We start from the raw sequence: 27,915 nt of genomic DNA on the forward strand, positions 1-27,915 counted from the left end.
AACCAAGAAGAGGCGGAAGAAATCGATGAAAAAGAACGACTTTACGAGAGAAAATGCATCCGCATCCGCCTTCCGCATATTTTCCATTTGAAAGTGCTACCTCCCTCCCATTAATTCCCCAGAAAACTCACAGCCCGGAAATACAAAGGGAAAATACTGATTCGATCTAATCGAATCAAAGGGAAAATCCAAGATCTTAGAAACCCTAAGCGAGGCAGAAAAACGCGACAGCCGCTTACCACTGGAGCAGGAAAAACGTCCGCCGACGATGAGTTGCGAGAGGTTCTCGACGAGCAACGGAGGAGAAGGGAAAATAGCAGCGCCGCCGACGAGACGACCAGCCGAAGGAACCAGAACCCACGACCAGCCCAGACGACAAGAAGAAGAATAAGGGAAAAAACGGAGATAAAGGCAGACGCGAAACGGGTCCCTGTAAACCCGTTAAGTGAGAAGCGGACCCGTTACGAGAAGTGGACGGTTCGCAAAATCACCATAAAGCAACACGTGTCGAGCGCGGAGGAAGTCCACCGGCAAATTCCGCGCCCCACGTTCAACCACGTGTCGCGCGCGGAGAAAGTCTCTTCCCTTCTCAGAGGTCGGCCTTTTTCTAGAGTTTTCCCGTGCCATGAGATAGAATAAAGATGTGTTCCGACAGTTCGGCTGCAAAAAGAAAATGAGTCCATGCAAAAAACACTAGGGCCGTGTCCGCTTAAAAAAATGACACGGGCTATATCCATTAAAACAAAAGATTAGTTCAAACCTACACTGAGATGGTTTCATACAACTCTGCTCCAAGTCCGCAATTACAACATAAAAAGACTATTCCTATACGTTGGCACAAAAGCAATTTTATAGAGACATGAGCATGTTTTTGCTTCTTCTCAATTGGTATTTTCCGGTATCTCGGCATGAACCGCCTTTTCCAAATACCACCCAAGAAAAATATTAGCACGCACAATTTATCAAGTTTTACGTAATTTTCTCAAGTTTAATGAATATTTACAAATTATGAAGAAATCTGTAAAATGGTTTTAACAAATCTCGGACGATATTTGGCCGGTATTTCCATAAACCTGAAATAACATTACCTACGGAGAAAAAGAAAATTAGAAAGGAGATCACCTTTTGTCGATTTAAGACGCTATGGCAACATAATCCATATCTCTTGAAATAAACATATTCTAGTCCAACTCGAGTAAATAGAAATTCTAGCTCTCTTCACTAGAGCCTCGGACCTAGGCACCCAAGAAAAATATTAGCAAGCAAACTTTACCAAGTTTTACGTAATTTTCTCATCCTATGCTATGTATGCCAACCTTGATCTAATAAGTGGTCTTCATTAATATGCAGGATAGGATAATATTATACAAATGGTTGGTTTTGTTCAATACTTAGGTAGGGTTGAATATTTACAAATTATGAAGAAATATGTAAAATGGTTTTAACAAATCTCGGTCGATATTTGGCCGGTATTTCCGTAGACCTGAAATAACATTACCTAGCGGTATATTTTCCTTCGGAGATTTTCTTTTTGGAAAGGAGACCACCTTTTTTATATTTAAGACGCTATGGCAACCTAATCCAGAATACAGTCGTCTTTCATTAAGACAAGTTCTGAACCTGAGCTTATATGCTCCTGTGGTTGAATAAGAAAATCGAAAAAAATAGCAAATTCAAAAATATCTGAAATTTTTGTACTATGAACATGAACAAGTTAGCTCACTGCACACAAAAATCTCCGAGAAAAAACATATTTAGTGGTCTGTGTAAAGTCCATTACATATGTCTTTTCTCGAAGATTTTTGGTGTGCTGTTACAACACTTGTTCATGTTCATTGTACAAAAAAATTCATATTTTTTTAAAAAAAATTGTGTGCTATTGTTTTGATTTTTTTTTATTCAACGAGAAGTATGTGAGCACGGGTTCAGAAACACCGTGTCCACACTTTTCGTATTAATAAGTCAAGTCAAGAGCAGCAGACAATGACAATCATATTTATATGCGATGGAGTTCACATAAGCAGACTCTTCTAGACAAAAAATAAATAAATTGGCATCCTCTTTATGAAGTCACGAAATTAAACCCCAGCACCAAAACTAGAGCAGGCCCAAGAAAACCTTTTTACGTCAACTATATCTTAGATTAATAATAAATTTATGCTGAAACCGAGAGAGTACATTTGTATCACATGTTCTGTTAGATTAATGTGGTCAAGCCACATGGCTACGATCGAATGAATCCAATCTTGGACAGAAAAATCTATTGGTTTTACCTCTGTATTTCAGAACGCAAACACACTGTACTTTATATTTTGACAGTGACAAGCCAACAACACTTCAAACAGTCGCTTTCCAGCAAAAAAAAAGTCCTTATACATTTTATCGTTTAAAATAAAAGGACAATTAGGCTTGGCCCAGGTTTATAGTGGATCAGTGCAGCTGGGCCCATATAAAATGTAAAACTCAAGCCTCATTTGGGATAGTGCGACCCAAAGTTTATTTGCACAGCCTGGGCGGCCCAGTGTATGACGTACGCCCAGCCCATAGCTCGCAAGAATTAGGGAAACCCCTATTTACCAAACCGAGGAAACACTTCCTGATTTATTATTAAGTAAAGATAGGATTCATCCGATTTTTCGGTTTTCCTAGTTTTCTTGTTCGGTAATCCTGGACCTAAGCAGTTCGTGCCATAACCACAACAACTTTACGACACATGTTTGTAGGTGAGATTTTGTAAGAAACCATCCCTACTAGGTAGGAAAGCGCGGCTTGCCGCGCGCTTGCCCGTGTAACAGCGAGCAAGCAAATATAATCAAATATGATGAAACATGTTAAATTAAGGAACAATAATTTCACTTCAAAAAAAGATACCATAATTTTATAAGGGAACGTCTAGGTAGCAAACGGGGGCCGGTTAGTCCCAGCTAGCCATCACCTCATATATGGAAAGTACCCAACCCACGGGATCCGGAAAAAGAAAGGGCCTAAAAACTATCTTTACCCTCCGTACAAATGAGGAAATTTTAGTACAACCGGGAATCAAGAAAAAGCCCACACGTGCAATTAATTTTCATGCAACGAAAATTCAAAAAGTCACAACTTTCAAACGCTTTGTCGGAAGTGTGCTTCGTTTTCACCGTTGGCCCTGCCGCGATGAGATCTTTGAAACTAGATCTCATTTATATATATTTCGCCAATTTTTTTTCATAAAGCAACTCTAGTGTTGTGGCAAAACAACTTTGTACAGTAGTTGCTTACACTATTATTATTTTTAAATATTTTGTAGTCAACTTAGTTTGATATTACTCACTTAGCAACAACAGCCAACAACATCATAGTACCGAGAAGCGCAACTTTAACAACTAGTTTCTGAGGTAAACAACTTAGTAGCAATGAAAAAACAACTCCGCAACAAACGAAGTGCACAACTTAGGCACAACGGTAGGCATTCACGACAAGGGCTCGCAACTTGACAACAATGGTGTTACCCAACTTAATGCTACTAGTAGGAAACTTATGCATGGCAATATGCAGGTTCACGATCATGGTGCACAACTTTAATAATCCCCAAAAAATGGGGTTGCATTTCGTGTAGGCTATAGTTGTTGCACTCATTTGAAGAGTTGTTGTTGGTGATGTTTACCTTACAACCATCTCATACTAGGTTGCAACAAGTGCATGCTACAGTTAATGCACCATTTGAATACGTTGTTATTGGTGGTGTTTTAGTTGCAGCTATCTTCAACCTTTTTGTACACAAGCTAGCAATCCATGTAATCTTTGACTGCTCGATGTATCCCGTCTTGCTTGGAAAGGTCTGGAAACACGAGCACAAATAAGAGCACACTTAGTGGGTACAAACCTGCAACTTACTTTGGTACGTACAACAAGAGCACAAACATGATGTAACCAGTTAAGTAGCTACAGAATCTCAGGTTCTTTTTAAGTAGAGCATGATTATAAAATGCAGCAACTTGGTTGTATGGAAAAACAACATAGTGTGAATCCTGGGTCAAACTAAATTGCATACATAGGTCATGTTAGGTTCTTTGTTAACTAGAACATGATTATAAAATGCAGCAACTTAATTGTATGAGAAAAACTACACAAGGCTAATCATGGGTACAACATAATTGCATAGCTAGGGAATCCCAGTTTCTAGTTAAGTAGGACATGAGTACATCGATGCAGCAAGTTAGTTGTATGAGAAAACAACACAAGGTGAAACGTGGGACAATTAAAATGCATAGTTAGGGTAGCCCATGTGCTTCTTATGTAGAACAACTCAAGGTTTGTTGCTTGTAGCCCATGTGAATCAAAGCAACTAACCTGTCGACAACTAATCAAATCAACTCATATTAAAAGGTGCAATAAAGTAACTATACAAACAAATCAACTAAAAATGGGGAAAAGGAAGTTACAAAAGCAAAACAACTCCCCTCACAATCAGTGTGCAATTTAGACTAATATACTTATTCAACTTAATTAAATGGTACAAGTAACTTAGCTATGTTGACATAAAGAACTTAGCTATGTTCAAAAGCAACTTAATATATGTTGTGAAACTTAGTTAACTGCTGCAAAAGCAACTTAATAGCATGGAGTAGCAACTTAACTATGTTGACATAAACAAGATAACTATGTTCAAAAGCAACTTAATATATGTTGTGTAACTTAATTAACTGATGCAAAATCAACTTAATAGGATAGAGTAGCAACTTAACTATGAAAAAGGAACACTCTCCATTGATCGACATAATGTGCAACCAACTTAGGGCATGCATGTAGCAACAAAGCATTGCATGTAACAACAACTTAGAAAAGGAACACTCTTGATTGATCGACATTATGTGAAATCAACTTAGCACATTGGTGAAGAAACAAAGAGTGTGTGAAACATCAATTTCGATAGATCCCAAAACCCATGCAACAACTCGGTGAAAAAAACTACAACTTAGATAGATCCAAAAAACAACAGGGGATGTAGAGTTGCAACTTACTTAGATCCATAACCCGAGTGCATACTAAATGAATCCGAGCATCGATGCAACAACTCGGTGAAAGGAGACAAAGTTGCAACTTAGTTGGATCTAAAACCCCAGGTGGATACAAAAACAAATGGATATAGAAACCATCAAACAATTTCAAAGAGATTTGAGGAACATGCAACTACTTGGAACACATATCCCTATTGGCAGCCAAGATGGACATAACGAAGAGCAGACAACATTAGTATGATGTAAAGCAACTTAGCACATGTGTGAAACAATAAATATAATGTCTATAAAAGCAACTTCGTAGTTTGTACGAATAGCCATTATCAGTAAGCTACTTAACACACGTGTGACACAACAAAGCACTATATTCAGAAGCAACTTAGAAGACATGTCTCGAGGACACCCTGATTGCTTGACACACGTCAACAAACTCCGTTGATGCTAATAAATTACCAAATCCCTGCTATGAACCGAACAATTGGTTGAGTGGCCAATTTCTAACCCTGCATAAAACACATGAGAATTTGGTGTGTGTAAGCCAAAATAGCACCGAACAGTCACTTAGATAACTCAAAAGTCCACCATTGCATGGGTTCATATTTCAGCTGCAAAAAAATGTTCGAGTTTGGAGAATATACCTTCAATTTTGGGGAGGAAAAATGTCTTTGGATTTCGAAGTCGTCCACCATCATCCACATGCTTCTCCAAACACTCGAGACTTCACAACCGTAGCATTGGTATCATCACAACCGATCAATTGTCAGTAAAGTAGAAATTTTAGGCAATTTGGCAGGAATCTGTAGTCAACTTAATTGGAGCGGTGATTTAACATCATCTAGCTACTTTGGAGGATCGTAAGACAACTTAATTCTAGCTAGTAGGCAACTTAATATTAACAGTTACGCAACACTTAGAATCAGTGTCAAGTTGAGTACACCTATTTTGACAAACAACTCATATGATCTCTCATGAGATCGATACACTCGGTAGAATAACAACTAGTTTACCTTTAAATGCATAGTTGAAGGCTCTAGCATTGAGCCCAAGCTAGCAAGAGAAACAATTCATGTACCAAATACAACTTGAACTTCAAGGCTGGTGACCAAAGTGCTTAGCGACAGAGGAAAACAATCCTTCACGATGTACTACTCTAGTATACAAGTCCAGGCCGGGAGTATGATCGATCTAGCAACTCTAGCTTGTGCATGATGTACTATTAGTTGTACGTATGAGCAAACGACGACCGCGCACGACAGGCACATATTTCTCCACATCGATCAGCTCAGCCATGCTGGAGTAGCGGACTAGTATTAGGATTCAATATCGCTATAGTAGCACGACCAACTCGTTCTCTATCTCTTCCTAGTGCTATACCAGCACATGAAGCGAACAAACATCGATCTAGCACGACCGAGCTTTGAACAGTCAAAGTGAATACCAAAATCATGGCGCCGGCTAGCCCGACAACTGCATAGCGCATATGCGACGAGGATGAACTGATGCCCGGTGGTGGTGGTGCACGGGAAGCACGCCTGAGTGGTCATACTCGCCGGGGTCGCCGACGCAGCGGAGGGTAGGAGGATCTGGTGGAGGGAAGGACGGACCGGCAGAGGGGAGGAGGGGCCATCGGAGGGGAGGGGCCGGTGGAGGGGAGGACTGCCTGCGGCGGAAGGGCTGGCCAGCGAGGCTAGGGTGGCGGCGCGGAGATGGAGGAGATTGAGGGGAAGAGAAAGTGGATCGGTTGCGGGTGGATGGGAGGCGTAGGAGAGGGGCGCACACGAGGAGGGGGCGAGGGTCCGAGGTGGAGGAGGGGCGCACCGGAGTTGGGGGAGACTGGCAGGCGGCGGCGCAGGTGGAGGCCGGCGGCGGAGGGGATGGAGAGGGAGAGAGCTCGTAAGGGAAGAAGGGGACGCACGAGGGGAAAGCGGTCGAGACCACCGCTATCTTTGTTGTTGTCGAAATGATCGTGGCTCGCTGCTCCATCGGACGGACCAGAATCGAGGGCTACGGAGAGCAAACGAGCCCCCGTGCACTTATTAGCACTTGGGATTTTATAATACAATAGTTCGAAGATGGTTTACACATAGCATAATACATGACATCAGATACACATCTTCTCACCACAAACTTAAGGAAGAACTATAAACTTAGAGAAAATACAATATACTATGGACCCAACCCAAAAACTAAAGGAAACAAGGAATCAATATTCTCAATTGCTCATTAAAGTACAGCGCCATCCTTCACATAAACTACAACGATAACATCTATATTAACCTTGTACATAACACACTGCCAGATATAAGACACAAAGAACATGTGTAGATCATGCCGCGATGGAACCACATGAAAGTGGTCTAAGCTAAAAAGTAGCAGTTCCAAAATATATACTCAACAATCTTTGACTTTCATAAGTTGCCACGAAACAAATACAGTGTGGAATGATTTAGACCCAATGTGACTGTTATATTCTGAAAACAACACAAACTGAACTGCATCAGCTGGAACCCTCCCTTCCTCCCTCGAAATAGGGGATAAAAGAGTAAGGGTACTGCAAGTTCAATAATAGGTGCAGAAAGCAGGCTATGAACGTACATGATCTGAAGGATGGAGTTGAACCATTGCATTGCTAAAATACAACAAATTTTTTTTTTTGCGGGGAAAAAAGATATATATTAAGCCACAAGGGAATTACAATCAGTTTGAACCGCCGTAGCGATTTCCTGGGGAACATATCGGAACCAAGATTCAGTTCTGTTCTGAACCCGTCCTAGTTTTGCTAACTCGTGGCCTACCATGTTAGCCTCGCGGCTAATCTTTATTAATTTTACATCTCTTTCCCGAAGAAACTCACGAATGATGTTGATTCTGAAAGCATAGGCTGAAACATTAGGAGTGCTGCCATTGATCATGTCCACCGCTTCCGCACAGTCTGACTCCACTATGAACTTAAGCGTTGTCCAGTGTAGGGCAAGTTGCAACCCCTCTTCGATGGCCATGATTTCCGCTTCAGTTGCATCACCACAGTGTGGTATAGAGCGGCATGCTGCATAGATGATCTCACCTCTATGGTCCCGGAGAACCATGCCCGTACCTGCAGCTTGACTCGAATAAGCACCGTCCGTGTTCAGCTTAGCCTCTCCTAACGGCGGCGCCACCCATTTCTTCCTCACCTTCTGTCTACCATCGGTTTGTGCTTCAGTCTTCTGGAATCCTTGTTCCGGGTTGACGACCATCTTACCTTTACTTATATCTGCGTGCGGAAATTGTTTAATGAGCATGAGAGAGTTGAGGTAGCTTACTAGGAATCGGCGGGAGCCCTCAATTGGCGGGCAGGGTTTGTCATGAGTCATCTCATTGTGGGCGTGCCATATCCTCCAAAACGTCATCAAGGTCGGCGCGCGTTGGCATGCTGGGATGGAGGCCAGGAGGTGAAGGAGCCATTCGGGTCCTGTCGGCCTTAGCAGGTCACCGGCGGGCAGGTCCCAGACTTCGTCCATGGCACGCCAAAGGTCGCGTGCATGCGGGCATCGGAGGAAAATATGGAAGGAGTCCTCCTCCTCACACCCACAAATAGGACACATGCTGGATGTTGAGATGCCTCTCCTTCGCAGATTCAGTTGTGTTGATATTGCATTTCTACAGATTTTCCATGCCAAAATTTTGACTTTGGGCGGTACAGGGCAATCCCAGATGATCTTCCATGTTGGTCTAGCGCCATCAGGTCTAGAACTAGTAGCTCCACGATCTTGATGTTGCATTGTCAAGTGCAAGGCTAACCTGTAGGCACTTCTGACACTAAAAATGCCACGTTTGTCAGGGTGCCAAGCTATAAAGTCCTCTTCGTTACGCCTTGACGTGCTAATTTTCAGAATATCCGCAATGTCCTCCTGGCAGAAATATTGGTTTAGCTTTTGCTCGTCCCACGATCCATCCTGTTCCAGAAAGTCCGCCACCCAACGGTATCTGCATCGCCCTTGCACCGATCGTGGCTGGTGGCAGCCATCCTTGGGAATCCATGGGTCTCGCCAAGCCCGAATCTTCGCGCCATTGCCGACTCTCCATATGGCGCCTTTCATGCCAAGTAAGGGTGGCACTATGCCGCACCAGCAATATGGATGAAGCGTTCTCACCTAATGATAACAGAGAGTGTACTTCACAAATTTGATTATTGAGTGACCTTTCACTGGTCTAAAGACATATGAAGATTCAAATCTCATAGACTTTCCCTCCTGAATCACGGCCAACTTCCCCAAAATTTCTCGTATATCTGGTTAGCCTAAAAGGAAAGAGAATAAATGTAAAAATGATAGTAGGAGGATATGGTGAATGAACCAGAGAAAGAAAGGATAAATTAAAAAGAACAAACACCTGGCATCAAGGAGAACCACATGCGGTGTTCTTGATCTTTCCATCATCAGTTACACCACTTTCGTGACATGGGCGTGACATGTATACATACATGTCCCAACGGATGTTACCCGGACGGAGCTTGGACAAAGGGTTCAAGGCCATCTTCATCCATGAAGATAAAATAACTCGATGAATAAGATATGGCAAGAGAATTTTGTAGTATACAGTATGCTGAAATTAGGTAGTGTACCGTTAGGGGCTTAGGGCCATGAATACTTCTTAATGCCGATATTCCCAGAGTCCATCAGATGCAAAAAAAGGTGAACATATCAGGTAACTATATTTGGTGTACAGTAATTCCTGGCTCGGAACTAAGTAGTGGTCGCCGGAAAATTTCTGGAAGCCGAAACTTGCTATGGAATGGCCTCTTCAGATATACTCATATACATCTCCAATTGACCTAATTATCTGCAACAAGTTATCGCACCATGTGAGATGCATGGAAGAACCAATTGTCAGTCTTTTACGGGGAGACAGACCAACGATAGACTAAAGCTTGTCGTCTAGGAAAAGCATGTGAAAGATAGTATACATAATTAGAACACCCAAATCCAATTGTGTAAGGAGTACCACCTTCTGGTATCTCATCTGGTGTTTCCTGCAACTTTATGATCTGCTTGTCCGAAAGTCTAGTTTGTGAACAGTACATATTCCATAAAATAGTCTGTGAACCAGTTAAGCATGATGTCAAGATAGAAGGGAATGAAAGGAGAATATAACTATTATGCACTAGAGTCATTGAGTTGGAGTTCTGTACATTGTTCTTTCTGACATATGAGTGGTTCAGTTATCTCCCTTTAAAGGATGGACAGTGAACATACGTTTCTTGATAAAATAAGATAAATAAATGGACTTTAGTCACCATATCATTTTAGCGTAAAATTAGGATGATGAAGTAGATGCTTAATCCTAGGAAAGGTTTTGGCTACTTAAGACACATTTTTTACAGGAGGGGAATGGTATGACTCGTAAAACAATCATCGGGATTGTAACCAGCAGGTGCTTCACCAATTAAACATGCGTCCGCAGAAAATTTTCCAAAAAAATCACCAGAATTTGCAAAGTTTCCACAATTTCGATTAAACATGTATGTTTTTTTCCATTAAAGAATTATAAATGATGGGGCCAGTTAGGTAAAAATAATTTAACATAAACAGTCTACGCAAAAATACCATGTACATATTCGGAACTACAAGAGAACTCAACTTTTCTGTTTACAAGTTTGCATTCCCCACAACAGAACCACAAACTCCGCAAGAAAAAGAGATCTCTCTTTTTAAGTACGAGGCTTACTTTTGGCAATGTGCTGAACCACAAACTCTGCTATGCAAGAACCGCTCTGAACCTCGATCGTTGTGTTTCTGAAATAAAAGAATCCCCGAGGAAAAAAGAGTTATAATCTGGTTAGCCAAATTAGTGAAGTATCAATAAGAACTTCAATTCATTTCTGAAAATGCTCAAAGGATTCAGTATGAAATCTTACAATGGCATAATACATATAATCATTTTAACAAGCCATTAAAATTGTTGTAATTAATTGGATAGGTACATGCAGAGTAGTCTGTTTCGATTCAGTTTGGCTGTACATTGTTTGGCACTGAGAAATCTAGTTTGGCATTCATATTTGTGGAAGTATAATATATTTTGAACTACTTGAAATCTGGCTTTCTAATTTCAGCATGGATAAGAAATGACAGCTCAAACAGATTTGCACACAATGATAATTTAATCTGTCAAGGTCAAAAAATGAGCTACCCTTTTTTACCTCTGAACTAAAACTAAATGGATAACAGCCTGTCATATTCATGCATCCATAAAATTCTTGTGAGCCCCAACAATGAAAACGAAATCATGCAGTTTCAAGTAAAAGAAGGGGCTTGCATTGACACTTCGCAGCAATAGAAAGGCAAGGACTCGTCATCCCAAATAAATGGATGTATATTCTCTTGTCTACATACCTTCACATGGAAATGAGAAGCGCAAAAATTGTCACCTTGGTGAAAGAAGAAAGAGCACATAAAATGGATCATCACCATTGAGCTATATTAGTATGCGAGGAATTCAGTTCTCCAGGACAAATCTCCTCCACTATTATCAAACTCTGAAATATCGACAAAAGAGCATGTTAATCTCACACGAAGGAGACCCTTATCTGATTACCATGTTGTGAGAAGCACATATATGATGCTCAAATCAGTGTAAATTAAATACACAAGTCAGATCCTATTATGATAGAAAATCTTGTGATAAACCAAAATCTGAAGAGAATTGTTATTTTGATCTCAAGCTAGTGCTATATAATACATGGCTGCTACGATTCCGATTTTACATCAGTATTTGTGTGACTGCTCAATACAATGGCATGGCACTGTTGAAAAGTGATAGTCTAGGTTGTTTTCATAGGTACAACGACCAAGAATAAATGGGCAGTATTAATGGAATTGTTAAGTCTGTAAAATAAGGAGAACAAACAAATACAACTTTAGTGAAAGAAATACAAGAACTTGGTGAGAGCAATCCATTTTCATATTCTATTGTGGACAATCTTTTATCTCGTTACTACTTACTAATCTAGAAAAAAACGCACTTTCTGGAGGTGATGCGGCGCCTTGCTCACATTGCTTCCCAGGAACGGATCTAATCCAGTAGAGAAGGCCGCTAGAATAAAACAGAAGTGTCATGTAGTCAGACCATGAATAGATTTAATCTTTCTTCAAGTTAATAGGATTTCATCATTTATTTTTATTTCTAAGATATGGATGAATACAATGGTAAATGAGATTTTTATAAAACTCATGTACACTCTTTCCTTTCTCATTTCCACACACGTGGTTGTTATCTATATGGGTAAATTCAAACTGAGCATACATGACGCGACACGAGGAAAGCATTATGAAAAAGAAAAGTAACACTGCCCATAGAAACAGAAACACAGAAAAAATAGGAAGTAAGTGCAGCACTAGCTAGAACTACAAGTAGATGCTTCTATACTATGATTTAAAACAACATAATATTATCCAGGTAAATTAAGAAACTTAAGAAAAAAATATAAGCCATAATCGAGACCTGATCACTCACCGTCTACGATTAATTTCTTCCAGGTTTACAGCATCAAGCGAAAGGTATAACTTACATGGGAAACACATCCTCATGATTTAGCAGAAGCAACTTACCTACACGAAACTAAAAACTTAAAATCTTTGCACTAGCAGTTACATGGCTCAAGGTATAGGCCTGCAGCGTAGCATATAGAAATATGCACACACGAAATCCTTGAAATGGATACCTAATGCTAATCCTAAAATACGAAGATATCCATGTTTCCCTGTACATAAGGCAACAACCTGAACAACTATTTGTGATGCCTAATAGATGAAATAAAAGAAAAATGATAGATCTCTTACATGCATCCATATATGAAGGTGCCACCAAGGATCATGATGGTGGCAGGGGTTGTGCCAGGCTAGCCATCAGCCAACACTTGCGGAGGTTGGGGCAGCGCACCTCCTCGCGGATGGTGTCCATTCCCCTGTCCAAATTTCCTGGACATTCATTAAAAGAAAACCATTAGCACAATTCCTTTGCAAAGCCTGATTCTATTTTCAATATGAAAGTACACCTTTTTGGTAGATAATAAGCAGCAACGAACCATAAATTTTTCACAGTAATTACAAGTAAGCTGACATGTTTTTGAACTGAAGGTTCATGACTAAAAGAGAAAAGATGAACATTTCACTAATTTGAAACAGTCAACAGAAGCAGCATAAGTTTTGTGAAGTGACAAGGAATCATATTCTTAATTTATCATGTGCAATGGACTAACTTCAATAAGCTGCACCGAGCAGTCCATTCTCTTTTTATTAGGTGAGGAAGCCAGAGACTGTGTTAAATCAAATATGCTGAACAAAAAGTGACATTTTGTTTGAGTCGATGGTGAAGCGATGGACTGTGGGAATTAGAGCCAATTTTATGCATATTTCTTAAGATTTTTCACCCTAAACTCGATTAAGCAGCTTAGAAAAGCTTGAATTTTTGTTTTTAGTTAGGTAAGGTTACAATCTGCCAGAGAGGTGCTAAATCTTTTTCAATAACATGGTATAATTGTGATACAAGAACATTTCAGGGGTAACTATTATTACCAAACATTTACAGTTTTTAGACCAGATAAAAAACTTTAGAACCAAGATATGATCAGCTAAAACAAACAAAACCAAATCAACCTTTTCATCAGGAAATAAAGACATTTTGGTAAGCTGGAACGATAACGAAAAGGTAATACAGATCTACCAAAAGAAACAGCGTCACCCATACACCAAAAGCATGCAGAATCAATCAGATGTGAGCATCAGAGCCAAGTACTTATAGCATGCAGTTAGAATATATACACCAAACTCTACATATATTCATGAAATCTTTTCAGATGAATAAAAGTAGCTAGTTTATCATTACCGAAAGTACCATGAGTAACAAACGCAGAGGCATTTAATTTCTCCAACCAACACACATGTTTGTAATTATTATCTCAATCCACAACTTATAGCCTACTTTCCACAAAGCATCAGGCAGATTATGTACCAGAAACTGAGATGCTCAATTAAAAGAGTAACCACACGACCAATTCTTTCTTCACAATTTTCCAAAAACATGTACCTTAATTTTCTTGCTCACATGAAGGGCCGTATTTCTAACCCCTCAATCGATGGCATCTGTATTCTATCAAGCCTAACTTGTTTGTCGAGATCTGTGGAAATAGACACACAAAATATGAGGGTTCGTGGTAGTGGTGGTACACTGGTACTGGTTCGAATGGGGAATGGCCATCCAAACACTGAGGATGAAGGATTGGGAATAAGCGGTGGAGGAAGATGAGAAATGGAAACTGGGACGTGAGAAAGGGAATGGGAGGAGATTACCTCGCCTCGTCGTCCTGGAGGAGAGGTGGCTCCGAGGCTGACCTCCCGCTCGACGCCACCGCGCCCGTACTCCACTCAGGGTGGGCTTCCATGGAAGCCACGAGCCCCTCCTTCTCCATGGATGGGAGAGGGAGTGGATCTGGGGAGGGGAAAGAGAAGTAGCGACGGGAACCTCTCCCCCTCTCTCTCTCTCCATGGATGGGGGCGGGGGCGGGGGCGGGGGCACGCCCCCCCCCCCTCTCTCTCCATGGATGGGGGCGGGGGCGGGGGCGGGGGCACGCGCCCGTACTCGCCGTACGGCGAAGTCGCCTCCCGTCCGCCACGCGCGTACGGAGGTGGAAGAGAAGGACGGAATGGGACGCAAAATGTCGAAAATGCCCCTCGCAGGCGAGCGAAACCACAAACCCAGCCACCGCGCGATACTGTTTGGACGAACAAACACAGACGCCCACGGTTCCAGCGAAAAGCCGGCCCACAGGTCAGTGGCTGGGCAGGTAACTCACGGACGGTGAAAAGATGTCGCTGGGAATCGACGGCCGGGACCATGTGAGCAGTGTGCAGATGCTGATCGGATGGGTCAGATGGCACGATCGGGAAACTGGACCGCAGAATGGACGGCCCAGATTCAGGTAGCATTACTCAAATGTTTGGTTGCGCGTATTTTGCTTGGATTCAAAAAAAAAAATTCTCAGATTTGTTCTTTATGGGATTTGAGCCTGAGTCAAATGTTACAACCATTGGGCTACAGCTCAAATCTTCTATATGTTGAAGAAAATATGCTACTACTTCTTTTCAGCGAGCGAATAGCCCAATGGGTCAGCCCGTGCGGAATTGCCTTCAGATGATGCGTACAAACGTACACTAATAGACGATGTGTAGGCGCGTCCAAAGAATTAAGGAGCAGTCCTACTTGAAGTTTACCAGGCACCTCACATTCCCGTGTGGTTTATGCCTGGCCCAGTTACTTTTTTCGTTTTTCGTTTTGTTCAAAATTAATTTTTCTTAGATTCGGAAAATGTTGTCCATGCTGGGATTTAAGCCCGTGTCTTCGTGGAAGCACACAAATATTATAGCCATTGGGCTAGCTCAAATCTTGTACGTGTTGAAGAAAGTATGGTACTATTTCTTTTCAGCGAGCGAATAGCCTAATGGGCCAGCTCACGCAGAATTGACTTTAGACGCGTAGGCCATGTGTAGACGTGTCCAAAGAATTAGGAAGCAGCCCTACTTGAAGTTTACCAGGCGTCAACTAGAATCACCCAAGAACTACACACCACTCATCCGGCCTATACATCCGAGAAAAAAACAAGGGATCCTTTTACGTAATAATTATGTCACTAGTGGAGAAGAGGCCTTTGGTCCCAAGCCCCTGGGAGCAAATGTCCCCGTTCTGAACCAAACCGGGACTAAAGGTGAGCATTGGTCTCGGTTCGTTTCGCGGTGGGCGACCCCACGCGCTGGCGCCTGTCCGTTAGCGGCCTTTGGTCCCGGTTTGTACTAAAGGGTCGATGGCAGGGCGCGGCAGGCCGTGTCAGGCCTCAGAAACATTTAGTCCCGGTTTGTAGTACAAACCGGGACCAAAGGCCTACCCTTTAGACCCGGTTTGTATTACAAACCGGGACAAAGTCTCCAATCTGCCTATATAACCTTGCCCCTGCCCAAGTGTGAGTCACACTTAGCCATTTTTTCACTTTCTTCACAAGAGGGGTGTATTGCTTTGCTCTCTTCTTCACATGCACAAGAGGTGTTCGATGAAATGCTTAAGAGGATTTGCCACTTGAGTTTACACAAATCAAGTCACACTTAACTTGTTTTTTTCTTCTCCATCGAGGTTAACAACTTTATCCTTTCATCTGTAATTGATAAAATGCATGTGTATATATACATCGTGATGTTCTGTAATGGTTTTTGATCAGCTTATATCATGCAGATGAATCGGCAATGGATGTACATTGACAAACGCTTTGACGAGTTCACTTCGGGCCTGAGTAATTTTATGGCCGTGGCTGAGGCAAACAAACGTGGTGGCTTCATGTATTGTCCATGTGTTGACTGCAAGAATACCGTAAATTACGCTCACTCGAGTACCATTCACGGCCACCTTCTCGCGGGACGGTTTCATGCCCGAGCTACTATTGTTGGACCAAGCACGGAGAAAGAGGGGTTATGATGGAAGAGAATGAAGAAGAGGAAGAGGATGATGACGGTTATCCCAATTTCCCGAATACGGTGATACCGTGGAAGGAAATGAAGATAATGAAGTAGAAGATCAAGAGGCACCGGATGAGCCTATCGATGATGATCTTGGTCGGGCCATTGCTGATGCAAGGAGAGAATGTGAAACTGAAAAGGAAAGGTTGGCCTTCGACAAGATGATAGAAGATCACAACAAATTGTTATACCCAACTTGCGAAGATGGCCATAAAAAGCTAGGCAGTACAAACGTACACTAATAGACGATGTGTAGGCGCGTCCAAAGAATTAAGGAGCAGTCCTACTTGAAGTTTACCAGGCACCTTACATCCCCGCGTGGTTTATGCCTGGCCCAGTTACTTTTTTTTGTTTTTCGTTTTGTTCAAAATTAATTTTTCTTAGATTCGGAAAATGTTGTCCATGCTGGGATTTAAGCCCGTGTCTTCGTGGAAGCAGTCAAATATTACAGCCATTGGGCTAGCTCAAATCTTGTACATGTTGAAGAAACTATGGTACTATTTCTTTTCAGCGAGCGAATAGCCTAATGGGCCAGCTCACGCAGAATTGACTTTAGACGCGTAGGCCATGTGTAGACGTGTCCAAAGAATTAGGAAGCAGCCCTACTTGAAGTTTACCAGGCGTCAACTAGAATCACCCAAGAACTACACACCACTCATCCGGCCTATACATCCGAGAAAAAAACAAGGGATCCTTTTACGTAATAATTATGTCACTAGTGGAGAAGAGGCCTTTGGTCCCAAGCCCCTGGGAGCAAATGTCCCCGTTCTGAACCAAACCGGGACTAAAGGTGAGCATTGGTCTCGGTTCGTTTCGCGGTGGGCGACCCCACGCGCTGGCGCCTGTCCGTTAGCGGCCTTTGGTCCCGGTTTGTACTACAAACCGGGACTAAAGGGTCGATGGCAGGGCGCGGCAGGCCGTGTCAGGCCTCAGAAACCTTTAGTCCCGGTTTGTAGTACAAACCGGGACCAAAGGCCTACCCTTTAGACCCGGTTTGTATTACAAACCGGGACAAAGTCTCCAATCTGCCTATATAACCTTGCCCCTGCCCAAGTGTGAGTCACACTTAGCCATTTTTTCACTTTCTTCACAAGAGGGGTGTATTGCTTTGCTCTCTTCTTCACATGCACAAGAGGTGTTCGATGAAATGCTTAAGAGGATTTGCCACTTGAGTTTACACAAATCAAGTCACACTTAACTTGTTTTTTTCTTCTCCATCGAGGTTAACAACTTTATCCTTTCATCTGTAATTGATAAAATGCATGTGTATATATACATCGTGATGTTCGTAATGGTTTTTGATCGGCTTATATCATGCGGATGAATCGGCAATGGATGTACATTGACAAACGCTTTGACGAGTTCACTTCGGGCTCCGAGTAATTTTATGGCCGTGGCTGAGGCAAACAAACGTGGTGGCTTCATGTATTGTCCATGTGTTGACCGCAAGAATACCGTAAATTACGCTCACTCGAGTACCATTCACGGCCACCTTCACGCGGGACGGTTTCATGCCCCAGTTACTATTGTTGGACCAAGCACGGAGAAAGAGGGTTTATGATGGAAGAGAATGAAGAAGAGGAAGAGGATGATGACGGTTATCCCAATTTCCCTGAATACGGTGATACTGCAGAAGGCAATGAAGATAATGAAGTAGAAGATCAAGAGGCACCAGATGAGCCTACTGATGATGATCTTGGTCGGGCCATTGCTGATGCAAGGAGAGAATGTGAAACTGAAAAGGAAAGGTTGGCCTTCGACAAGATGATAGAAGATCACAACAAATTGTTATACCCAACTTGCGAAGATGGCCATAAAAAGCTAGGCAAGACACCTGGAATTGTTGCAATGGAAGGCGGAGAACGGTGTCACCGACTCGGGATTTGGAAAGTTGCCGACAATAATTAAGAGGAAGCTTCTAAGGGGTAACGAATTGCCCGCCGATACGTACGAAGCGAAGAAGATTGTCCGCCCTCTAGGATTAGATGTGCAAAAGATACATGCATGCATTAATGATCGCATCCTCTACCGCGGTGAGTACGAGAATTTGGATGCATGTCCGGTGTGCACCGCATTGCGGTATAAGATCGGACGAGATGACTCGGGTGATGTTGAGGGCGAGCGCCCCGGAGAAGAGGGTTCTGCCAAGGTTATGTGGTATGCTCCTATAATACCACGGCTGAAACGCTTGTTCGAAATAAAGAGCACGCTAGGTTGTTGCGATGGCACAAAGAAGACCATAAGAAAGACGTGATGTTGAGGCACCCTGCCGATGGATCCCAATGGAGAAAAATCGATAGAGAGTTCCCAAACTTTGCACAGGATGCAAGGAACTTAAGGTTTGGTCTAAGTACGGATGGCATGAATCCTTTTGGAGAGCAAGAGCTGCGCAGTCATAGCACTCGGCCTCGTGACTCTTTGTATATATAACCTTCCTCCTTGGTTGTGCATGAAGCGGAAGTTCATTATGATGCCGGTGCTCATACAAGGCCCGAAGCAACCCGGGAACGACATTGATGTGTACCGAAGCCATTAGTCGAAGAACTTCTACAGCTGTGGTCCATAGCAGGTGTACTTGTGTGGGACGAGCACAAGCGAGGAGGAATTTGACCTAAGAGCGCTGCTTTCGTAACCATCAATGACCGGCCCGCTCTTGGTAACATTTCGAGACAGTCAAACAAGGGATACAATGCATGCACGCACTGTTTACATGAGCTCGAAGGTGATTATTTGGAAAAATGTAAGAAGGTCGTGTACTTGGGGCATCGTCGATTTCTTAGGCATACCCATCCCGTAAGAAAGAAAGGCAAGCATTACAACGGTGAGGCTGATCACCGGAGGAAGCCTCCCCATCGTGATGGTGTTGATATATTTGGTATGGTCAAGGATCTAGATGTAATATTTGGAAAGGGTCCTGGCGGACGGTCTGTTCCGAATGACGCTGCCGGACACGCGCCCATGTGGAAGAAGAAATCCATATTTTGGGATCTAGCCTATTGGGAAGTCTTAGAGGTCCGCTCTTCAATCGATGTGATGCACGTGACGAAGAATATTTGCGTGAACCTACTAGGCTTTCTGGGCGTGTACGGGAAGACAAAAGATACACCAGAAGCACGGGAGGACCAGCAACGTAGGAAAGACCCCAAAAAACTGCATGAGACACATAAAGGACGTCATTACTCCAGCTACGCTCTTACAAAAGCAGAGAAGGAAATATTTTTTGAATGTCTAAGCAGTATCAAGGTCCCGTCTGGCTTATCCTCCAATATAAAGGGAATAATAAATATGGAGAAGAAAACATTCCGGAACACTGAAGTCTCATGACTGTCACGTGATAATGACACAGTTGCTTCCGATTGCATTTAGGGGGCTTCTACCGGAAAATGTTCGACTGCCCATTGTGAAGCTATGTGCATTCCTCAATGCAATTTCTCAGAAGGTATAAATCCATAAATTCTACCGAGGTTGCAGAATGATGTGGTCCAATGTCTCGTTAGTTTTGAGCTGGTGTTCCCACCATTCTTCTTCAATATTATGACACATCTCCTCGTTCACCTGGTCGATGAGATTTCCATTCTCGGTCCTGTGTTTCTACACAATATGTTCCCCTTCGAGAGGTTCATGGGAGTCTTAAAGAAATATGTTCATATCCGTGCTAGGCCGTAAGGAAGCATCTCCAAGGGCTATGGAACATAGAGGAGGTCATTGAGTTCTATGTTGACTTTATTCCCGACCTTAAGCCGATTGGTGTTCCCTGAATCGCGGCATGAGGGGAGACTAAGTGGAAAAGGCACGCTAGGAAGGAAATCAATGATATGTAGGGACGGGATTTCTTTGACTCAAGCACACTACACGCTTTAAAAGTTCCACCTTGGTGGCTCCGTATATCGGTGACCACAAGAACTTTGTACGCTCCCAGAACCCGGGGCAGTCGAACGATTGGATTAGACGTGAACACATGTCGACTTTCGGCGGTTGGTTGCAAAAACATCTCCTGAATAACATCAATATTGAAGATTAGCTGTACTTGTTGGCCCAGACACCATCTTCGACTGTAGTGACTTTCCAAGGGTACGAGATAAATGGGAATACATTTTACACGATCGCCCAAGATAAAAAGAGCACCAACCAAAACAGTGGTGTCCGATTTGATGCAATAATGAATGAAGGCCCAAATGACACATATTATGGTTACATAGAGGATATATGGGAACTTGACTACGGACCTTCTTTTAAGGTCCCTTTGTTTAGGTGCAAATGGGTCAACAAAACAGGAGGCGGGGTTCAGGTAGACAAGTTGTATGGAATGACAACAGTGGATCTCAACAATTTTGGGTATAGAGACGAACCATTCGTCCTAGCCAAAGATGTGGCCCAGGTTTTCTATGTGAAGGATATGTCTACCAAACCAAGAAACAGGAAACATAAGGAAACAAATACATCAAACGATGAGCCAAAGCGCCACATAGTTCTTTCCAGAAAAAGAAACATCGTGGGAGTGGAGGACAAGACAGACATGTCAGAAGATTATAATAAGTTTGATGAAATTCCACCCTTCAGAGTGAACATTGATCCAAGCATCAAGTTAAATGATGAAGATGCTCCATGGTTACGGCCGAAGAAGGTTAAGTGATGAAGATGCTCCATCATCAAGTTAATGGAAGAATGTTCATGGCACAAATGAGTATCTCAACATGGCAATCAATTTCCCATTTATTTTTGTGTAATCATGTAACTGTATGTAAGATATTAAAAGTGGAGATGTGGTTGGCTTTTGTACCATATATATAGAGGAGATGTAGTCGTTCACGGGCTTGCAGGAAGAAATTCGAGGCGCAGCTTCCGAAGATGTCGTACGGCGTGTGCACCAACGACATCTTCGAGAAACTGCGCCACGGAGATTTCCCAACCCTTTCCCCAACACTCGTTAGAGGAGATGTAGTCGTTCGTGGGCTTGCGGGGAAAAATTCCGAGGAGCAGCTTCCGAAGATGTCGTAGGGCGTGTGCACCAACGACATCTTCGAGAAGCTGCGCCACGGAGATTTCCCAACCCTTTCCCCAACACCGTTAGAGGAGATGTAGTCGTTCGAGGGCTTGCAGGAAAAATTCCGAGGAGCAGCTTCCGAAGATGCCGTAGGGCGTGTGCACCAACGACATCTTCGAGAAGCTGCGCCACGGGAGATTTCCCAACCCTTTCCTTCATCCATGGGAATGAAACTCTGCTTGGCTTGTTGATCTGCTTGGCAAGGCGTATCGATGCTCCTTTTATAGGCACGTCACCGCTTCTACTTTGTCTTGTTCCTTCGACAGGGCGTCATGCGCTACATGTTTTATCTCATCGAGCAGTGCGTCCACCCATGCGTTCTTATCCTGCCGACATCTTTAGTCCCGGTGGCACCCACCAGCCGGGACTAAAGGTTACCCACACGTCCTTATCCCACCGAGCGCTTTGTTAGATGACAAAAAGGATCTTTAGTCCCGTTGTACCCACCGCACCGGGACTAAAGGTTACCCACACGTCCTTATCCCACCGACAGTTTTGTTAGATGACAAAAAAAGGATCTTTAGTCCCGGTTGTACCCACCAGCTGGGACTAATGTTTGCCTGACTAATCCTCCCCAGATAATGCAGAAACCAGATAAGTTTCCGGCGCCACTGCGTTCCCGCCTATTTTTCTTCCCGCGCTTTCCACTGCTTCCCGCCTCCATCCTCCCGCCATTTTTTCACTATATATATGTAGGCTTGGCCTCCATTTACATATCACATCTAGACTCATATCTGCAAACCACATCACTCTGTCCCATGGCTTCCATCGTATATCTAACCCTCCGGGAGGCGGAGGCGCTTTGCGCCTCGAACTACCCTCGCCCGTCGGGCTACCGCGTCCCGACCGGCCGGTTGCCGAGCGTCGGAGGCGTACCGGTCCCTCCTGTCCCTCTAGGTGTGGCGCGCGAGATGGCCATCACGAACCACTACTACTTCGAGCTCACGCCGGATCAGCCGGAGGAATCCCCGATGGCATCCCGACTACAACCCGACTTGGGAAAGCTTCTTCATCAATCGGCGTGAGAGGGCGCTTGCCAGGCACGAGGAGGGCGGCCCGCCTCCTTCGAACTTCAACGAGGCCAGCCGTCGGCTGTGGTGGCGCGGCCGGACTCTCCAGGGCGTCATGGCCTACCGTGGCCCCCGTCTGCGCTACCCTCAGTCCCAGCCCACGCGTGCTCTCCCGCCAAGCTTCGACTACCGCGACCCCGATGCCAGCGACGATGATGACGGCGACTACGACGACTACAGTGGCGACTACTATAGGGCTAGGCACGAGTATGACTGAATGACTCGAACGGTCGAATCTGGCCATGTATCTTAATTTTCAGTTGAGCTCTGTACTTTAATTCCAGTTCAATCGTAATAATTTTTTAATTCCTGCCCATTGTTTCCTGCCCTTTTCCTCCCATGCGCCGTCGTGGCGGGAAACTTTTCTCATCATCAGCGTCTGCCACAACGACTTTATTGAAAAAAAATTAAAATAGATAAACAACTAGTCTAGTCGATCTACTCGTCGTCGGAGGTTGTCTCGGTCCAAATGTCGTCCCACCGAGGGTCGTTGTCGGCCCAAGTTGTATTTCGGTTGTCGAGATCGAACTTGGCGACGGCCCGGCGGTGGCGCCTGTTGGACCTACGATGTGCCCGGAGGTCAGCGAAGAACGCGTCGGTGTTGTCGACATCGTTGGGGAACTGCGCCCTCCACTGGCGCATCAACTCCTCGTCGTGCTTGGCGATGGAGATCCGGCGCTGCACCTGGCGGTGGCGGCGACGGTCCTCGTCGTCGACGAGGCACGGCGTCGGCGGGAGGAACTCCGCCTCCTCTAGCGATTCGACGTCTGGGAAGTTCATGTCGCGCCGTGGCCGCCAAAATCGCCATGCGGCCGCGTCAGAAGCGTGCGCCGCCAGCTCCAGGGTGTTGTACGTGCCGAGGGTGAGCCGGAAGCCACCGGCGCGTATCTCGGCGTAGAACCTACCGTTCAGACGCGCTCGGACTCCACGGAAGCCGGACGAGCTGTGACGGCGCAGCGGCATCCCGGCGACGAATGAGCGGAGGCGACGGCGACGTGTGGTTGCGCGCGCACGCGGCGCTTTATAGCACACGAAGCGACGCGGCAAATTTGGCGACAGGTGGCTGATACGTCTCAAACGTATCTATAATTTCTTATGTCCCATCCTAGTTTTATGACAATATTCACATGTTTTATATACACTTTATATCATTTTGATGCATTTTCCGGCACTAACCTATTAACAAGATGCCGAAGCGCCAGCTTCTCGTTTTCTCGCTGTTTTTGGTTTCAGAAATCCTACACAGGAAATATTCTCAGAATTGGACGAAACAAAAGCCCACGGTCTTGTTTTCCACGGAGCCTTCCAGAAGTCCGAAGAGGAGACGAAGAGGGGCGACAAGGCGGCCACACCCTAGGGGGCGCGGCCCCACCCCTGGCCGCGCTGCCTTATGAGGTGGGCCCCTCGAGCGTCCCCCGACTCTGCCCCTTCGCCTATATAATCTCTCCGTCGCGAAAACCCTAGTACCGAGAGCCACGATACGAGAAAACATACCGAGACGCCGCCGCCGTCAACCTCATCTCGGGAGGTTCTCGAAGATCGCCTCAGCACCTCGCCGGAGAGGGGAATCATCACCGGAGGGCTCTACATCACCATGCCCGCCTCCGGACCGATGCGTGAGTAGTTCATCCTTGGACTATGGGTCCATAGCAGTAGCTAGATGGTTGTCTTCTCCTCTTGTGCTATCATGTTTAGATCTTGTGAGCTGCCTATCATGATCAAGATCATCTATTTGTAATGCTACATGTTGTGTTTGTTGGGATCCGATGAATATGGAATACTATGTCAAGTTGATTATTGATCTATCATATATGTGTTCTTTATGATCTTGCATGCTCTCCGTTGCTAGTAGAGGCTATGGCCAAGTTGATACTTGTAACTCCAAGAGGGAGTATTTTTGCTCGATAGTGGGTTCATGTCTCCATTGAATCTGGGGGAGTGACAACAACCCATAAGGTTGTGGATGTGCTGTTGCCACTAGGGATATAACATCAATGCTTTGTCTAAGGATATTTGTATTGTTTACATTACGCACAATAATTAATGCAATTGTCTGTTGTTTGCAACTTAATACTGGAAGGGGTGCGGATGCTAACCCGAAGGTGGACTTTTTAGGCATAGATGCATGCTGGATAGCGGTCTATGTTCTTTGTCGTAATGCCCTAAGTAAATCTCATAGTAGTCATCATGCTATGTATGTGCATTGTTATGCCCTCTCTATCTGTCAATTGCCCAACTGTAATTTGTTCACCCAACATGCTATTTATCTTATTGGAGAGACACCACTAGTGAATTGTGGACCCCGGTCCATTCTTTTACATTTGAAATACAATCTACTGCAATCACTGTTCTCTGCTGTTCTTTGCAAACAAACATCATTCTTCACACCATACGTTTAATCCTTTGTTTACAGCAAGCCGGTGAGATTGACGACCTCACTGTTAAGTTGGGGCAAAGTATTTTGATTGTGTTGTGCAGGTTCCACGTTGGCGCCGGAATCCCTGGTGTTGCGCCGCACTACACTCCTTCACCAACAACCTTCACGTGGCCTTCATCTCCTACGGGTTCGATAACCTTGGTTTCTTACTGCGGGAAAACTTGTTGTTGTACGCATCACACCTTCCTCTTGGGGTTCCCAACGGACATGTGCTTTACCGTCACAAGCAACTCTTTTTCTGGCACCGTTGCCGGGGAGATCTAGACACGCTGCAAGGGGTGTCTCTCACATCCAATCTCTTTACTTTGTTTATTGTCTTGCTTTACTTTATTTTATTTTCTGTCTTGTTTGCTTTCTTTATATCAAAAACACAAAAAATTAGTTACTTGTTTTACTTTACTTAATTTAGTTTGCTTTACTTATTTTTATTATTGTTAAAATGAGTACTCCTGAGAACACTAAGTTGTGTGACTTCACTATCACAAATAATAATGATTTTATATGCACTCCTATTGCTCCACCTGCCACTACAACAAAATTTTATGAAATTAAACCTGCTTTACTAAATCTTGTTATGAGAGAGCAATTTTCTGGTGTTAGTACTGATGATGCTGCTGCCCATCTTAATAATTTTGTTGAACTTTGTGAAATGCAAAAGTATAAGGATGTAGATGGGGACATTATAAAACTAAAATTGTTTCCTTTCTCCTTAAGAGGAAGAGCTAAGGATTGGTTGCTATCTTTGCCTAAGAGTAGTATTGATTCATGGAATAAATGTAAAGATGCTTTCATTGGAAGATATTATCCTCCTGCTAAAATTATATCTTTGAGAAGTAGCATTATGAATTTTAAGCAATTGGATAATGAACATGTTGCCCAAGCATGGGAAAGAATGAAATCTTTGGTAAAGAATTGCCCTACCCATGGACTGACTACTTGGATGATCATCCAAACCTTTTGTGCAGGATTAAATTTTTCTTTGAGGAACCTATTGGATTCAGCTGCTGGAGGTACTTTTATGTCCATCACTTTGGGTGCCGCAACAAAGCTTCTTGATGATATGATGATCAATTACTCTGAATGGCACACTGAAAGGACTCCTCAAGGTAAGAAGGTAAATTCTGTTGAAGAAACCTCCTCCTTGAGTGATAAGATTGATGTTATTATGTCTATGCTTGTTAATGGTATATCTAATGTTGATCCTAATAATGTTCCTTTAGCTTCATTGGTTGCTCAAGAAGAGCATGTTGATGTGAACTTCATTAAAAGTAATAATTTCAACAACAATGCTTATAGGAATAATTTTGGTAACAACTATAGGCCATATCCTTCTAATAATGGTAATGGTTATGGTAATTCTTACAACAATAGTAGGAGTGTACCCTCTGGTCTTGAAGTCATGCTTAAAGAATTTATTAGTACACAAACTGCTTTTAACAAATCTGTTGAGGAAAAGCTTGGTAAAATTGATGTTCTTGCTTCTAAGGTTGATAGTCTTGTCAGCTGATGTTGATCTTTTAAAACTGAAAGTTATGCCTAATGAAACTAAAGATATTAAGTCATTTGCTACATCAAACGCTATCCAAATTCGAATTAATGACAATATTAGAATGATGGCTGAATTGCATGCTAGGTGGGAAAGAGAAGAAAAACTAGCTAAAGAGAATAATGTAGCTAAAGTTTGGACTATTACCACCACTAGTAATGTTGATGCTTCACATGTTGCTAAACCTCCTACTATAAATGGTAAAATAATTGGTGTTGCCCATAATTCTACTTCTAATACAAAGCATGCAAAATTGCCTGAAACTGCTGAAACTGTTTGTGATAAAAGTGCTGAAATTTTTCAGAGTATTGGGGACAATGATCCCATTGCTTTAGATCATAATGGTTTTGATTTTGATAATTGTCATATCTCTGAAGTTATTGAGTTCTTGCAAAAACTTGCTAGAAGTCCTAATGCTAGTGCTATAAACTTGGCCTTTACAAAACATATTACAAATGCTCTCATTAAAGCTAGAGAAGAGGGTGTGATACCCCAATGGCTCCCACCTCCACCTCCACCTCCCAGGCGACTCCCACGGCGACCACCTCCACGACCATCAATGGCCTCTTCCACTAAGGTGATGCAAGGATGGATCCTCAAGGTCTCTCCTCCTCGTTGGACTTCACCCATGGAACCAATCTCTCACGTAAGATCTTCTCCATCTTTTCTACCCCGATCCATCCTACCTCTGTTGATGGTTTTCATCTGGTGGTATCCTTTGGGAGGGCCACCTTTCGTTTAGATCTGCCGCTCATTGAGGTTGCCCTCCAATCTTGCCTTGGATCCCTGGGAGCTAGCCTCCGGATCACATACTTGAGAGACAGAGTTTTCAGATTCACGGTGAACTCCAAGGCTATTGGTTTTTTCATCTATCGTCTCCATTCATTTACATGCCCATCTTTCGCATGCTTTTTCCACCTTTGGGGATCTGGCGGACCTAATTGGCGTTTTGAACAGTTCATGGTTATCTGAGCAATCCATGGAGTGGCAGTTGGTTTCTCGTCGAAATCCTCTCACCGGTGCAAATTCTGTGCCGATTAGATCTCATCGCTCTTTCGTCGACGTTGTTGCTCGTCCATGCCAAGATCCACGATCCTCGGATCACGCGCTGGATTCCCGCTCACCTATTTTTTTGAATCGGCATGACTCCGCATCTCCTAGCCCATCTCACGTCTCGCCAACGCCATCCCCTCCACCCCAGCCCTTTCGGCATCCGCAGCCCACCCCATCACTTGTCCATTCATCGGCCCAGTTCCCTCCCCCCTCCCCTCCTCCACTTTTGGG

The 27,915-nt window shown here is 43.7% G+C and overlaps 1 long non-coding RNA gene across 9 annotated transcripts; it reads right to left on the bottom strand.

Annotated features, from left to right (window-relative positions):
• Nucleotides 1-9,078: 9,078 nt before the first annotated feature.
• Nucleotides 9,079-14,506, bottom strand: LOC124677571. Of its 9 annotated transcripts, none has more exons than XR_006994106.1 (11): nucleotides 14,324-14,506; nucleotides 14,061-14,151; nucleotides 12,815-12,952; nucleotides 11,998-12,068; nucleotides 11,369-11,511; nucleotides 10,704-10,771; nucleotides 10,168-10,235; nucleotides 9,984-10,074; nucleotides 9,601-9,818; nucleotides 9,369-9,512; nucleotides 9,079-9,276 (listed from the first exon to the last, which is right to left on the bottom strand). It is a non-coding gene; the product is annotated as an uncharacterized LOC124677571 (long non-coding RNA). The 9 variants fall into 9 exon arrangements; XR_006994104.1 differs by lacking the exon at nucleotides 10,168-10,235 and adding an exon at nucleotides 12,489-12,583; XR_006994108.1 differs by lacking the exon at nucleotides 10,168-10,235 and having other exon boundaries at nucleotides 11,404-11,511.
• Between the last annotated feature and the right edge of the window lie 13,409 nt (nucleotides 14,507-27,915).

The sequence above is a fragment of the Lolium rigidum genome, chromosome 7 (assembly GCF_022539505.1).
Source record: "Lolium rigidum isolate FL_2022 chromosome 7, APGP_CSIRO_Lrig_0.1, whole genome shotgun sequence".
In the NCBI taxonomy this organism is placed as follows: domain Eukaryota; kingdom Viridiplantae; phylum Streptophyta; class Magnoliopsida; order Poales; family Poaceae; genus Lolium; species Lolium rigidum.